Source organism: Capricornis sumatraensis, chromosome 13 (genome assembly GCF_032405125.1).
Source record: "Capricornis sumatraensis isolate serow.1 chromosome 13, serow.2, whole genome shotgun sequence".
Lineage (NCBI taxonomy): Eukaryota > Metazoa > Chordata > Mammalia > Artiodactyla > Bovidae > Capricornis > Capricornis sumatraensis.
This window is the reverse complement of record NC_091081.1, coordinates 13,343,117-13,355,233: the sequence shown is the minus strand read 5'-3', so window position 1 is coordinate 13,355,233 and position 12,117 is coordinate 13,343,117. Positions and strand designations below refer to the sequence as shown.

The window sequence follows — 12,117 nt, the reverse complement described above, 5'->3', positions numbered from 1 at the left end:
TATATGCAGAGTACATCATGAGAAACGCTGGGCTGGAGGAAGCACAAGCTGGAATCAAGATTGTGGGGAGAAATATCATAGTAACCTCAGATATGCAGATGACACCACCCTTATGGCAGAAGGCGAAGAAGAACTGAAGAGCCTCTTGATGAAAGTGAAAGAGGAGTGTGAAAAAGCTGGCTTAAAACTCAACATTCAGAAAACTAAGATCATGGCATCTGGTCCCATCACTTCATGGCAAATAGATGGGGAAACAATGGAAACAGTGACAGACTTTATTTTGGGGGACTCCAAAATCACTGCAGATGGTGAGTGAAGCCTTAAAATTAAAAGACGCATGCTCCTTGGAAGAAAAGCTATGACCAACCTAGACAGCATATTAAAAAGCAGAGACATTACTTTGTCAACAAAGGTCCATCTAGTCAAAGCTATGGTTTTTCCCGTAGTCATGTATGGATGTGAGAGTTGGACTATAAAGAAAGCTGAGTGCCGAAGTTCAAAAAGTTCAAAAAGCTGATGCTTTTGAACTGTGGTGTTGCTGAAGACTCTTGAGAGTCCCTTGGACAGCAAGGAGATATGATCAGTCAGTTTTAAAGGAAATCAATCAGTCCTGAATATTCATTGGAAGGACTGATGCTGAAGCTGAAACTCCAGTACTTTGGCCACCAGATGGGAAGAGCCGATTCATCGCAAAAGCCTGATGCTGGTTAAGGTAGAAGGCGGGAGGAAAAGGGGACGACAGAGGATGAGATGGTTGGATGGCATTACCGACTCCATGGACGTGAGTTTAGGCTCTGGGAGTTGTTGATGGACAGGGAAGCCTTGTGTGCTGCAGTTCATGGGGTCGCAAAGAGTCGGACATGACTGAGCAACTGAACTGAACTGATGACATAGAGCCTGTCCTCATGAAGCTCCTATCACTTCATTGCCTTCAGGGACCTAACTAATTATCAAGATCAAGAAACAACAATAATTTGAAGCATAATTCTGTGATTATCACTTTATAAGACAGAAGAAGTATGTTTTATGAACTCTGACTTCAAGGAATTTACAAAGTCATAACTTACGCAGAACAATAGCAAATTATTGGAAGTACTATATACTATTGTTATATATTATAAAAATTGAGAGAATGTAATGAGCAGAAAAAATAATTGATCAACTGTGTCCATAGTTGAAAGAAATTGCTTTTGTTTTATGTAACTAATGTAAAAACATTTTTTTCTGTAGCCTTCTCAATAAAGGAGGAAAATGAAAAAAAAACCATTTTTATTTAAGTCAATAATAGTGATCTACATGGCAATGTGGCAAAGATTAGTTTTAATTAAATGAAAATTAAACTGAAAGAAAAAACACTTTCACAAATCAACATATTTATTCAAAAACTGCAAGTATGCTGCGTTTTCTATTAAACTTATTTGTTGATAAGATTTTCCCAAGTTTTTAAGAATTTGGGAGCTTCCAGTAAGCAGCTGCTAGGGTTGACTCTAACTAAAGTTGTAATATGTAGAGTTCAATTATACATTTGAAAGAGAACCTTAAATATCAAATACTTTCTTTTTCTTTCTGTGGAACACCCCCCATGAACCACTCTATTTGTAAAGACTGCTCTAAAGAACACTCCATAGTATGACCAGAAAATCAGTTGTCACTAGAGAATCTTAAAGAATACACGACTTAGGCTGGGCAAATCCAGGTTGGAATCCTGGTTCCCTGACATAGTTGTGGACTTTAAGTTACAAACTTTCTAAGTTTCCTAAACTACAAACCAAGGATTATTATAAGAATTGATTCTAATATTGTAGATAAAGTGCTTAGTTCAGCGTTCAAAACCATAACTTACACAAAATAGTAGCAAATTATTAAACGCACTGTTGTGTTAAATATGTCATAGAAATTCATAGGAATAATTTAGAAATCATCTGAAAGAACACAGTAGCGATAGCCATTATTCAGGATGACTCAATTGAATTCATTTTCTACTTTCTGCTCTCAGTGGAAATATAAAGGTGTGATTCTTAAAAAGCCGTATTATAAGGGGTTAGGTTTTAAGTGAAGACCTAGCAACCTACTTCTTGGCTCAACTGATTAGTTCATTCATTCATTTACCACCAACCATATGTCAGGCACTGTACTAGATGCTGTTGAAAGTCCCTCCTCCCTGCCGCCCCCGCACCCTTGGTTACTTTCAGACATCCTTATAATTTTAGAATTTGTCAGCCCAAGCTAAAGTCCATCTTTGGGTGAATGATGATTATTTAAATAAAGCAAATTGACAGAAATACATCTTTTGGTATACAGCAAATAACCCTTGCTGTATTAACTAATTTCTAATCCTTTGCCCTTAAGAAACCTCTACATATGTGGAGTATTTCTGCAAACAGTCCTTCAGCTTTTCCCCACTCTTCAAAAAGCAAGAAATGAAGTAAACTGTCTCTACAAAGCAGCAACGTTGTGCTATGTGTAGGTTGTGTGTTTTTTATTTTTTAGTTTGTGGAAAATTGCTTTACAATGTTGTGTTGATTTCTGGCATATGACAGTGTGAATCAGTCGTAATTATATATATATCCCCTTCCTCTTGAGCCTCGCTTCCCTCCTTACATCCCGCCCTCAAGTTCATCACAGAGCACCAAGCAAGCTCCTTGTATTAATACAGCAACTTTCCACCATTTTATACCTGGTAGCAATGGCACCCCACTCCAGTACTCTTGCCTGGAAAATCCCATGGATGGAGGACACAACTGAGCGACTTCATTTTCACTTTTCACTTCCATGCATCGGAGAAGGAAATGGCAACCCACTCCAGTGTTCTTGCCTGGAGAATCCCAGGGACGGGGGAGCCTGGTGAGCTGCCGTCTCTGGAGTCGCACAGAGTCGGACACAACTGAAGTGACTTAGCAGCAGCAGCAGCAGCAGCAGCAGTATATATATGTCAATGCTACTTTCTCAGTTCTCGCCACCCTCACCTTCCCCTCCTGTGTCCACAAGTCTTCTCTACTAGGTTCATCAGTATCATTTTTCAAGATCCATATATATGTGTTAATATCCAATACTTGTTCTGCTCTTTCTGACTTACTTTACTCTGTATATGAGGCTTCAGGTTCATCCACCTCACTACAATTGACTCAAGTTGTTTTCCTTTTTATGGCTGAGTAATATTCCATTGTTTATAAGTACTACATCTTCTTTATCCATTCATCTGTCAGTGAACATCTAGGCTGCTTCCATATCTTGGCTATTGTAAATATGTGATATTTTTGTGTCTAAATCACAATATCATTTAGAAAAACTGACACAAATAACAATAAAATAGATAAAATGCAATTAAAATGATTCTAACCATAATCAAAGAAAATAAAATTCCATTAAAAAATAAACCAAGCAAGAGAAATGTGCTGTTGCTCTCAGTGACTACCCTACAATCTCCAGGGTCTTTCTTCTTTGACTTCCTTCACCCTAACTTATCCTGACTCTGTTCCTTCAGACTTTCCTCCTTTATTCTCCTCTAGCTAGTTCTGCAAACCTCAGCTCTTCTGTTTTGCTGCATTCAGTCTCTTGGTGTGCATCTCCATTCATGAGGGTTTCATTCTCACTTCAAAGCTGAGTCTCCTCTGAATCTATCATTAGTCAAAAAAATGTCAGCCTACGTTCAGGATGGCTTCACTTGAAGACCTCTCTTTAGTCCAAGCCTAAAGGCAACTTGAGCGCCGAAGAATTGATGCGTTTGAACTGTGGTGTTGAAGACTCTTGAGAGTCCCTTGGACTGCAAGGAGATCCAGCCAGTCCATTCTGAAGGAGATCAACCCTGGGATTTCTTTGGAAGGAATGATGCTAAAGCTGAAGCTCCAGTACTTTGGCCACCTCATGCGAAGAATTGACTCATTGGAAGAGACTTTGATGCTGGGAGGGATTGGGGGCAGGAGGAGAAGGGGATGACCCAGGATGAGATGGCTGGATGGCATCACGGACTCGATGGACGCGAGTTTGAGTGAACTCCGGGAGTTGGTGATGGACAGGGAGGCCTGGCGTGCTGCGATTCATGGGGTCGCAAAGAGTCGGACACGACTGAGCGACTGAACTGAAAGGCAACTTGACTTCTTGCTGTGCCTCGATCCAAATCAGCACCCTTTCCAAGTTAATAAGTGAAAGTGAAAGTGAAGTTGCTTAGTCGTGTGACTCTTTGCGACCCGGTGAACTGCAGCCTACCAGGCTTCTCCGTCCATGGGATTCATAGTAGAATAACTATGAAGGAAACAGCAAAGGAGCAGTAAGCGAGTTTTTAAGTTGCTCGGTCGTGTCCAACTCAGTCGTGGGCTGTAGCCCACCAGGCTTCTCTGTCTGTGGAATTTTCCAGGCAAGAATACTGGAGTGGGTTGCCATTTCCTTCTCTAGGGGATCTTCCCGACCCAGGGCTTGAACCTGGGTCTCCTGCATTGCAGGGATGCTTTACCATCTGAGCCACCAGGGAATAATCAAGATAACTCAGCTGCTATTGACAGACGAGATTAATTCAGTCTCTGGCTCCTGAACAGGAGTGCTTTCTGTGCTTTCCTAAGACCTCTCTGTCTTCTCGGTATTTGCTCTTCTGTGACGTCTAGTCATTGACAGGTGTGCTGTCTCTTTCTAACACTAGTTCAGACCTTCGGCACGTGCTGCATGTGTGCGCCAGTCGCTTCTGTTGGGTCCGACTTTTTGCGACCCTATGGGCTGTAGCCCACCAGGTTCCTCTGTCCATGGGATTCTCCAGGCAAGAATAATGGAGCAGATTGCCCCACCCTTCTCCAAAGGATCTTCCCAACCCAGGGATTGAACTTGTGTCTCTTAGTTTCCTGCATTGCCAGGCAGGTTCTTTACCACTAGTGTCACCTGGAGAGCCCCATTTAAAGCTATGGCCTCCTAGATAGACTTACTTCCTGTGGTCTGGCTCCCACTGGTCTATGCAGCACCCAGAAGCCATGTCTCACCACGCATCTTTGCTTATTTCCTTGGTAATTCTCCTTGACGTTTCCAACCTTTCTGCAATATCCTATTCTCTTCATTGCTACTTCCTTCTTAAATTTTTCTGATCTGCTTATAAACTCTTACTGCTCCTTTGCTGTTCCTTCATAGTTATTCCACTTCTTCCCATTCTCCTATAATATATTTTCACTTGGTTCTTTCCTTGGCCTTCTGTCCTTTTTATAGACTCTCTTTTTGAAAAGAGAGCCCACATCTTCTCAAACTTCTAAGCTAATAGCTCCAAAATCCCTTACCTTCCTAAGTGCCATCCTGTTTTTCCAACCACTGTTTAGCTGTGCTGCCTCTGTTGGGATCACACTGGACTGACTTCTCTCCTGAGTCTGTTTGCCCGCCTCAACCTCCTAATCACATTGCAGGCCTCTCCAACTTCATTAACCACACAGAACACAACTTCCAGAGCCGCTGCTGCTTCTTCCCTATTATTCGTAAGCTTTTCTGTCCTATCAGGTTACCTAGGCTTGTTGCATTCCCTGTGTGACTCTGTAGCTTGTCTTCAGGTCCTCCATAATGTGGCTACACTAACCTGCCTGACCTGGACCTGCACCGTTCCCTGGCAGAGGTGCCCTGCTATGGCCAGCCTGGTGCAGCCACCCTTGGTGTAGATGCCAGGCTTGGGACCTCCTAAGGTTAAATGCGCCCTTTCTCAGGCTTTCCAGATCCTCTAGGTTATTTGGTTAACCAGTTTTCAGTTCTGTTTTCATTCTCATATCCACTTCCTTCTCCTTTTCCTCACCATGTACTTCAATTATTTGAAGTACCTCTGTTGTTTAGTCACTAAGTCCTGTCCCACTCTTTTGCGACCCCATGGACTATAGCCCGCCAGGCTCCTCTATCCATGAGATTTCCCAGGCAAGAATACTGGAGTGGGTTGCCATTTCCCTGTCCAGGCAATCTTCCCTACCCAGGGATGGAACCTGTGTCTTCTGCATTGGAAGCTGGGTTCTTTACCACTGAGCCACACCACATAGCAAACTGTTGAGAAATGGCGCTTTTTTTGTTGTTGTTGTTGTTAATGGCAACAATAATAACAAATATATTTGTGTCTTAAATCCTTCATGAAACACTCCTTAAACCCTTCTGCTTTTTCCAACCCCTGGGCCACACATTTTCCTCTTCCAAACCAGTCTCAGCACAGATTAAAGGTAAGTAAGACAAAGCCATGGAACTCCAGTACTTTGGCCACCTCATGCGAAGAGTTGACTCATTGGAAAAGACTGATGATGGGAGGGATTGGGGGCAGGAGGAGAAGGGGATGACAGAGGATGAGATGGCTGGATGGCATCACCGACTCGATGGACAGTGAGTCTGAGTGAACTCCGGGAGTTGGTGATTGACAGGGAGGCCTGGCATGCTGCGATTCATGGGGTCGCAGAGTCAGACACCACTGAGCGACTGAACTGAACTGAACTGAACTGAAGGCAAAGCCATAGGAGCTGTAATCAAGCTCTATTTCTATGCTACTGTGAAATTTAAGGCTTAACATGAAATGGTTAAAAAAACAAACACAGTAGCTTAAAAAATAGCAAAGGTTAGAATGATTTTGAAATTTCTAGATTAAAAAAATGTAATGTCTATATAGTAATAGCACCATTTTTATCTTTTTTTTGATGCCAACATTTCCATATTTTCTTTTGAGGAACCCCAAGAGTCTTTCTTTGCCTATATGATAAATCTATAGGGAATTGACACACTGGATGCAAGAAATTTGTCATATTTGTGTGAATGTCTTTGAGAAAAGTTAAAATATAACCCACTCCAGTACTCTTGATTGGAAAATCCCATGGACGGAGGAGTCTGGTAGGCTGCAGTCCACGGGGTCGCACAGAGTTGGACACGACTGAAGCGACTTAGCAGCAGCAGAAGAATGGTAAGAGAAAATATAAAACAATTATTGGGTAATTAACCAACAACATACCTCAAAAAAGATCTTAGATTCATAAAGGAGAACAGGATAAGAACAGTTCAACTATATGCAATCTACAAAACATATAATCCAAATATATGAAATATGATTCTTAGTATGATGTATAATAGATAGAATCCCTCCTAAAATTATTTTCCTCCTCCTCTTAGTCAAAGGAAACTCCAAATGAACAAGGCTCAATAAATTAATGTTTGTATACACATCCAAATTGTCTTCTAAAGCTGGAAAATGCAATTTTATAAGTGGCTTAAGTTGTGTTTAGAGTATTTTAGAATCAGAGATCACTTTGTTGTTTGATTGCAATTATCTGTTAAAAGGTATGGTGTATTTTAAGTCTCAGGTTTAATAATATTAAAAAAGAAACAGATTGAATTTTTATAATGGGAAAAAAATCGGTAACAGCTATAGTGGGAGAGAAATCAGTAACTCGAAACAGCAATAATGGGCGGGGGGGGAACAGTAACTCGACTGCAAGTAAGAAAACATTTGTTTCCCTGACCGGGAATCGAACCCGGGCCGCGGCGGTGAGAGCGCCGAATCCTAACCACTAGACCACCAGGGAACTTGAGTTAGCTTTCTCTCCGAGAGTATTTGATTCTTTTAAAGTCCCTACGTAAACCGGGCCAATGGCGGGAAAGATTGTTGACTTTAAACCCTGCCTACTTCTTTCCGGTTTCGGATTTCAGACTCTGAAACTCCGGCAAATTCTCGGCGCTCTCAGGCTAGCTCCGAGACGGCTCCCAAGACTGGAGACTCCAAATCGAATCCTCTTCTGACTGCCACGCTGCAAAAGACGTCCTGAGATTGTATCCGAATTACGTGACGTGTAAATATCTATACCTGGAAAATGTTAAAAGTACTGTCCAGAACCTTGTATTCGCTTTATTATTTTCTCATTTAGCTGCTCCTTCTAAATCTAATCTCTTTCGGTATATGTCTTTCTGTCTCCTTCTCACGCAGTTGTTAAAATCCCACTTCACTTTATACGAAATCGAACGTTTGATTGCCGCGGGCGGAGAGCGTTTCCCGGTATAGAGCTCGGTGCGACCCTGCACACGACCTTGGCATAGAGCACATGCGGGGTAAACGTGGACAGTGAAGGGCTTCGTGGCCTTTTAGGACGCGACTGTTTTATTTACTGGGGAGTCAGATTAACGAAGCTAGGACGGCTGCGGATGTCTTGCTTAGTGAAAAACCCGGACCTGTGCACTCGGGTCCAAGTAAACCGTTTCGCACTGTGCTTCCATTGCCTCCTATTTTTCAAACTGCTATTATCTGGGCAGTTGCTTCACTTCTTGTTATGTCGAGAAAAGGCCAGGGAATGATGCAATTACCAAAGGAATCAAGAAACCTTCCAGCCCAGCCTCAGTTCAGAATCCCTCATGAAATAGGAGCCGAAGGCAATAGCATGTAACTCAGCTTTGAAAGTGCCGACCGTTCAGTTGGACTGATGTAACCCTAGAGACCCCGCTCCGCTGCAAGATGGAAGGAGGCTTAAGTAAAACAGATATAAATTTGTAATGAACTTGCTCGCAACATCCGGCGCCGCTGTGAATTACAGCCTTCGTCCATCACAGTAGACTTTAGGATTTGTTCTTGTTTTCAGCAATTCAGAAATGGAGTTTACATTCTTGATAAAATTTGTCAAAAATTATTTACTAATACTCAAACAGGAAGATTAAAATGACTTAATAAATAAAGATGGAAACATCACCAGAAGAAATTTCTAAACAACGTAATTGCTATATTTTAGATGGGACCCACACTCCTTTCCTGTGTCAAGGAATTTTTCGGAAATCGGGCGCTGTAGGTGGAGCTCTTGGTCTCAATTGGGGATTTTCAGAGCTTACATGATAAGTATCTGGTTTTGGATAAAAAGATAAAGCAGATATTACTTTTAGAATAATTAAGTTGTAATAGTTTGGTCACAATCTTGTACAAAGCGTTAGAACGAGCACAACAAGAAACATCATCCCTCTTTCATCTTGTAATTACTCTTCACGTTTTCTGTCCAGAGCTGACCATTGTTAACAGTTTCTTCTGTTTTCTCCTGGAAGTCGTCTGTGCTATTTTAAATTGTTTTTATTTTCTATTTCCTAGAAATATCGATTTCTTTTTCCTCAAACTTTTTATCTTGAAACATTCCAAACCTACAGAAAACTGCAAGTATAGAACAATGAACACACATATACCCTTCATCCACCTTGTGCTGATTTAGTGGTACCAGCATCCACTGTGTGACTTGTGCACTGAAATGTGACTAGTAAGAGTTGAGGTGTTCTATAGTTGAATGAATACTGGATTTTTAAGCCTTTGTATGGAAAAAAATGTAAGCACTCATTAATAGTTGAGTACATTTTAAATGCTAATTGAGTATATGAGTTAAAATATTAAAACTTAAATTATTAATATTAATTTCTCTTTATTTTTTGTTTTTAATGTAGCTGATGGAATATTCAAAATTATACCTATAGCTTGCATTATATTCTAATTTATAGTACTAATCTAGAGTCAACAGTGGTCAATATTTTGCCCGAGAAGGCAATGGCAACCCACTCTGGTACTCTTGCCTGGAAAATCCCATGGACGGAGGAGCCTGGTGGGCTACAGTCCATGGTGTCGCTAAGAGTGGGGCATGACTGAGTGACTTCACTTTCCCTTTGCCCTTTCATGCATTGGAGAAGGAAATGGCAACCCACTCCAGTGTTCTTGCCTGGAGAATCCCAGAGGCGAGAGCCTAGTGGGCCGCTGTCTATGGGGTGGCACAGAGTCGGACACGACTGAAGTGACTTAGCAGCAGCAGCAATATTTTGCCATGTTTACTTTCTTTTGATCTTTTTTCTGAACCATTTGAGGGTAGTTGCAGACACCATGATACTTTATGTTGAAATGCTATACCTAAGAACAAGCAGTACAATTATCACACTTGGGGAAATTGAATTTTATACAATAGTATTTATTATACAGTTCATAGTGAAATTTTCCAATTGTCTGACACCTTTTATATTTTTTTGTTTTTATCCAGGGTCCGCTCAAGGATTATACATTGTATTTGTCTTGTTTCTGTAGTCTTCTTCCTTTAATCTGAAATAATGCCCCCCCCATTTTTTCTTTTACAGCAGTGAATAGTAGAGGACAATTGCTTCAGAAAGTCCTTCAGTTTAGACAAGCATTTCTTTTGTCAGGCAACTGCCTTAAGTGATGTGTTATTCTCAGTTCAGTTCAGTTGAGTTCAGTCGCTCATTCGTGTCCAACTCTTTGCGACCCCATGAATCGCAGCACGCCAGGCCTCCCTGTCCATCACCATCTCCTGGAGTTCACTCAGACTCACATCCATCGAGTCCGTGATGCCATCCAGCCATCTCATCCTGGGTCATCCCCTTCTCCTCCTGCCCCCAATCCCTCCCAGCATCAGAGTCTTTTCCAATGAGTCAACACTTCGCATGAGGTGCCTAAAGTACTGGAGCTTCAGCTTTAGCATCATTCCTTCCAAAGAAATCCCAGGGTTGATCTCCTTCAGAATGGACTGGTTGGATCTCCTTGCAGTCCAAGGGACCCTAAAGAGTCTTCTCCAACACCACAGCTCAAACGCATCAATTCTTTGGCACTCAGCCTTCTTCACAGTCCAACTCTCACATCCATACATGACCACAGGAAAAACCATAGCCTTGACTAGTACGTTACATCATAATTCAAATAATGCTGATGTGTTATCTCTAATGGTAATTGTGGTAGGCGGGATAATGAACCCCACAGAGATGTCCCTGTCCTAAGCTCCAGAACACATGGATATTACTTCTTGTGACAGAAGGAATTTTGCAGGTGTGATTAAATTAAGGAATTTGGGAGAGAGGGAGAGAGGAGATTATCCTGTATTTTACCTGGGTGGGCCCAGAATCATGACAGGGGTCCTTTTAAGTCCAGAAGGACTTTTAAATTCCAGTGATGTGATCCCAAGAAGACTCTACCAGCCATTCAGTTCAGTTCAGTCGCTCAGTCGTGTCCGACTCTTTGCAACCCCATGAATTGCAGCACACCAGGCCTCCGTGTCCATCACCAACTCCCGGAGTTCACTCAGACTCGCATCCATCGAGTAAGTGATGCCATCTAGCCATCTCATCCTCTGTCGTCCCCTTCTCCTCCTGCCCCCGGCATCAAAGTCTTTTCCAATGAGTCAACTCTATGCATGAGGTGGCCAAAGTACTGGAGTTTCAGCTTTAGCATCATTCCTTCCAAAGAAATCCCAGGGTTGATCTCCTTCAGAATGGACTGGTTGGATCTCCTTGCAGTCCAAGGGACTCTCAAGAGTCTTCTCCAACACCACAGTTCAAAAGCATCAATTCTTCAGCGCTCAGCCTTTTTCACAGTCCAACTCTCACATCCATACATGACCACAGGAAAAACCATAGCCTTGACTAGACGACCTTAGTCGGCAAAGTAATGTCTCTGCTTTTCAATATGCTGTCAAGGTTGGTCATAACTTTTCTTCCAAGGAGTAAGCATCTTTTAATTTCATGGCAACAATCACCATCTGCAGTGATTTTGGAGCCCCAAAAAATAAAGTCTGACACTGTTTCCACTGTTCTGCCATCTATTTCCCATGGAGTGATGGGACCGGATGCCATGATCTTCTTTTTCTAAATGTTGAGCTTTAAGCCAACTTTTTCACTCTCCTCTTTTACTTTCATCAAGAGGCTTTTTAGTTCCTCTTCACTTGAAAATGGAGGAAGAGGCCCATGAGCCCGTGAGGAATGCAAGGGGCCTCTAGAAGCTGAAGAAGGCAAGGTGAAGGTTCTCACTCAGAGCTTCCGGAAAGAAAACAGCTTTGCCAACAAACACATGGATTTTAGCCTAGTGAGACCCATGTCAGAATTCCGGACTCCAGAACTTTAAGATAATAAATTTGTGGTGGTGTAAGTCAGGAAGTTTGTGGTGATTTTTTCACAGTACCAGTAGGAAATAAACACAGTAAGTTGGATCATTTGGTGAAGGTATGTGCTATATTTCTCCATTGTAAAGTTACCCTTTTCACTTGTAATTAACAAATATTAAAAAAAAAAGCAATCATCACCCATGGGAGTAATACTCTGAAAATGTATGAATTTTCTCTTCCCCTGCAAAATCTCACCCAATGGCTTTAGCATCCACTGATAATCCTTGCATGAATCAGTTAC

The 12,117-nt window shown here is 41.8% G+C and overlaps 1 non-coding gene across 1 annotated transcript; it reads right to left on the bottom strand.

The window, feature by feature from the left end:
* Nucleotides 1-7,433: 7,433 nt before the first annotated feature.
* TRNAE-CUC (transfer RNA glutamic acid (anticodon CUC)) lies at nt 7,434-7,505 on the bottom strand. The gene has a single exon. It is a non-coding gene; the product is annotated as a tRNA-Glu (tRNA).
* Between the last annotated feature and the right edge of the window lie 4,612 nt (nt 7,506-12,117).